This window comes from Zingiber officinale, chromosome 4A, assembly GCF_018446385.1.
Source record: "Zingiber officinale cultivar Zhangliang chromosome 4A, Zo_v1.1, whole genome shotgun sequence".
In the NCBI taxonomy this organism is placed as follows: domain Eukaryota; kingdom Viridiplantae; phylum Streptophyta; class Magnoliopsida; order Zingiberales; family Zingiberaceae; genus Zingiber; species Zingiber officinale.
In genome coordinates this window covers 30029046-30033348 of record NC_055992.1, presented here as the reverse complement: position 1 = coordinate 30033348, position 4303 = coordinate 30029046, and the positions used below count along the sequence as shown (strand labels likewise).

At 34.8% G+C, this 4303-nt stretch overlaps 1 long non-coding RNA gene across 1 annotated transcript; it reads left to right on the top strand.

The window, feature by feature from the left end:
- Positions 1-2396: 2396 nt before the first annotated feature.
- On the top strand, positions 2397-2820 carry LOC121973240. Its single transcript, XR_006109439.1, has 3 exons — positions 2397-2442; positions 2533-2685; positions 2787-2820. It is a non-coding gene; the product is annotated as an uncharacterized LOC121973240 (long non-coding RNA).
- The last annotated feature ends 1483 nt before the right edge of the window (positions 2821-4303 follow it).

Here is a 4303-nt window from a genome sequence, read left to right as displayed (position 1 = left end):
CCGGAGTGGTCGTCGGAAGGTCCTCCTATGATCCTAGTGATGGAACCCTAGGTCTCTTGGGCTTGTGCGCCGAGAGGATGAGGAGAATAGGGGCGGCGTCGGGTGAGGGTGAGGGAGAAGAGAATTGCCGATCAAAAATCACAACTCTCCACTTTATTTCCCTATTTATGTTAAGTGATTAATACACCCCAACTAAACCTTAAGTATAATTGTTCTCCTCTTCTTTCAGCACACCCCTGATGGGCCCCCTTGGTTACTAAAGTCACCCTATATGTCATAGAGTCTATAGGTCTCGGGTTCAATTCCCGCTTAGGTTATTTTACGTTTTTATTTAATTTTGCTACTTCGGCTATTCTAAAAATTCCAGAAAAATATCGTAAAATTCTAGAAAAATAATAGAATATTTCTAAAATAAATTTGAAAATATTCGGGCGTTACATCTCTAGTGATTTTCATTTTCCTACTTATGCATGTTTGTTGGATGCTTGATAAGATTGAGACGGGGGATGAGGATGATGAAGAGGAGTCCGAAGACTCATATTCAGAAATAAATGGTGATTTGGTGTTGTCAAAAATCACTGAAATGAGACTTGTTCTTTCAGATGCTGGAAAATGTATCCTTGCTGTCATGCATGCTTTGTATTGTTTTCATTGGTTGCAACATTTTTATGTATCAAGTATGCATTACTGAATTCCTGCTGTCCGCTTTCTCTTTAATGCAATTTTGTGTGTGTTTGTCAAAGTTGCAAAGAATCTAATATACTAGGCAGTTGTCTGCTATGGATTTTAGTGATGGCATAAAAATGCTTTCTCATTAATGTAACTGTATTGTTCTGATTGTCCTGCAAGTTCATTGCATAGATCTGTGACTTATTGATTTCACTTTCTCAGACTTTGATTGTCTTCTTATCAAGTCTTCACAAAGAGATCACAGGTTCTATTTTTCATATGTTTGTTGATTTTAGATCCTCCTTGCATGCTGGTTTTTCCTTACTACTAAATAAACCTAAAAAATTGGGTGGCGCCACTTCATGTAATTGGACAAGGAAAAAGACTGAGCATTACTCATTCTTGTGCATTTGGTGTGGATGTCTACATGCACTGAGAAGAAAGGCATCTATAGTTGTCCTTTTACTATTATTTTGAATTTGAAAGTTCGTGTGCATCACTTTCTTTGTGGCGTGGTGATGTTGCAAATGTAACTTTTTTTTTGTGAAAGTTCATGAAATTCTCTTGTTTTGTACACAGATTTTACATCGACGACATTCTCTCAATTGGACTCTTGCATTATCTAATATATTTCCATTTGATTATGCAGGAACTAGAAGGCAATACTGTGAGTTTCAAATGATAACCAATCATAATAGCTTCCAAGGCAAAAGCTTACTACTTCAGTCAATAGCAGAATATATGTGTCCTACAAGCTATTACCTATTCTGTGTTTCAGCACCAAAAACTTAAATTGTCTAAACTAAATTTATTTCCTTTTGCTATACTGATGCTATTATCCTGTGATTATTATCTTATTATGCAGGAATTTGAAAGGTAATACTCAGAATTTTCAAATGATAATCAATCATGAATCCATGTCAAAAGCTTCCTTTGATACCACATTAGTGAATAACAGAATTTGTGCATCTCACAACTTCTTATCAAGATTTACATGTTACTCACTGTCTTTAGTAACTAAAAGTAAGTTCCCTAACATAAATGCATTCCTATTGGCACCCTCATACTATCATCTTAGTTAGTGTGTTGCTAACATAACAAGTTCTGTGTGAATACTTGGCCTAGATAAGCATATGCAATTGGGAGATTTTGTAACAACTTCATAAGTTAATGAAATCCTGTGAATCTTCATAAGCTAACCAATCATGATATTAACATTTCACAAAGACAAAAAGATTTCTTTCATTGACACCCATTAATCTATACCCAAATGTGTCCTACAAGCTGTTACCTTTTTGTCTTATGAGTATAAGTTTCATTGTGAGTTGAGCTAGATTGCTTTTGTTATTTTGGTGAAGTTTCATTATGGTTGAGCTATATTGCTGTTACTATATTCACATCCAATGGCTTGAATTGTGATCTTGTTTGTATAACCACCCTGTTTGTGATTAAATTTCAAATGACATGCATTGTCTACAGGAAGAGAATTGAACCATATTGGCAAAATGCTTTTGATTTATTTTTCTCTTTTAGTTTTTTGATGTTGTGAAAACAGGATGTGAATCACATATCCTTTTTAGACTTGAACATCTTGATATCAGTGATATAGGATCTTATACATAAAAAAAAACTACTTCTATTTATTTGATTTAGTTTGTATTGTCAAGGTACTCTGGTATGCTTGAAAAGGAGGTAAAGATTGCTTGTCTTGTTTGTCGCAACTGTTGTGATTGCAAAGCATGTTCTAGAAGTCCAGCTAAAGATGGTTATAAGGTTTACTTACTTTTAACATGCAAAGTTTTATGAACATTATTTACTCTGAGAATGTTTTGTCATGAAAGTTTCCATTTATGTGATCTTCAGGATCTTGAAATTGTTCAGGAGCATAGGAAGACTGAGCATGCCGATAGTGATGAGATTTGTCTTGTCGATGTGACAACTATCTACCCTGTTAGTCATGGACAATTGGATTGTCCGACTTGTTCTCCTCTTGGAGCTAAAGAAGACTGGCATAAGGTTAACTTCCTAGCCAATTATTGTTAAGTTAGAGACGATTCTGTCAACTTTCATATTAGTCTAGAACTTTTATGTGCATATGCAATTTGTATCATCTTCAGGAACTGGCAAATGGTCAAAACAAGTTTAATAATAAGGATCACACATATAGCTTGATATCTGAATTGCTTCCCTTGCTAAAATATATCTATCAGAACTAATTAAATGAGCTGGAAGTAAAGCAAGGGGATCAAGGTAAGCTTCAAAACAATTTCCTAGTTTCTTCCTCCAGTTAGATATCCTCTTGATCAATCTATCATCCAGAAGGTGGATTTTCTTGTGTACTTCTTTGAGTATATGAGCCTCACAATGAGCTTGTTAACTGGTATATGAGCCTCACAATGTGCTGAAATATATCTATTAGAACCAATTAAATGACCTGGAAGTAAAGCAAGGGGATCAAGGTAAGCTTCAAAACAATTTCCTGGTTTCTTCCTCCAGTTAGATATCCTCTTGATCGATCTATCATCCAGAAGGTGGATTTTCTTGTGTACTTCTTCGAGTATATGAGCCTCACAATGAGCTTGTTAACTGGTACGTCTTCACATCTATAACACCTCTGAGAATTTCATAATGTGCTATGTTTCTGAAATCATGGACATAATAACTAAATAATGTGTCCTGACCCTGTTTCTTAGATGGTCATTTGTAAACTTGTGCCACTATTTTGCTTTAGCAAGTTCTAATTTTTAGGTCATATTCTGTTCTTTGTTATCGTCTCATCATGCATTAAAATGTTCACTTGATTGATATTGTTTTCTTTTCTTGTTTCCCCCTTGGAACCAGTAATTATTGCAGGACTTCACTAGTGGATTTTCACAGAAGCTGCTCAAATTTCTCTTACAAATTGTGGATACTACCTTGATGTGTACAATATCTATTATACCTTTTGATGTTGTAAAAAGAATATTTGTGTATTTTATGGATACTGTTGTAGGAAAAATATTTATGTAATTTGTGGATACAGACTTGATGTGTATAATATCTATTATCTTTTTATGTTGTAAGAATAATATTTATGTGTTGGTTATATGGATATTGACTTGTTTGTATAATATTGGATTTTCACTATTTCGGAAATCGAATCTGTGTCGTTAAACAATACTGAAATTACATCGGTTTTCCACCACTGCTAAAAACGGTGTCATTAATTAATATTACATTAGTTTTACACTGTTGCTGAAACGGTGTCGTTAAGTGATACTACATCGGTTTATAACCGATTCGAAAATCGATGTCGTTAAGTGATACTACACCGGTTATAACCTGATGTCTAAAATGACAGACCTTTTACATCGCCTTCATAGACATCGGACGATTTTGTAATAGACAGCGGTGGAAAACTGATGTCTATGAGGATTTTTCTTGTAGTGAACGAATAAATCCATATGACTGGATTACTTCATTAAACCGGATGTTCCAAGACCTTGAAGCTTGCTTTAGTCCATAAATGGACCGATTGAACCTGCATACTAGATGCTCTTTGCCTTTTTCAATGAACCCCTCTGGTTGCTTCATATGGATGTTTTCTTCAAGACTTCCGTTAAGGAAAGTTGTCCTGACATCCATTTGCCAAACC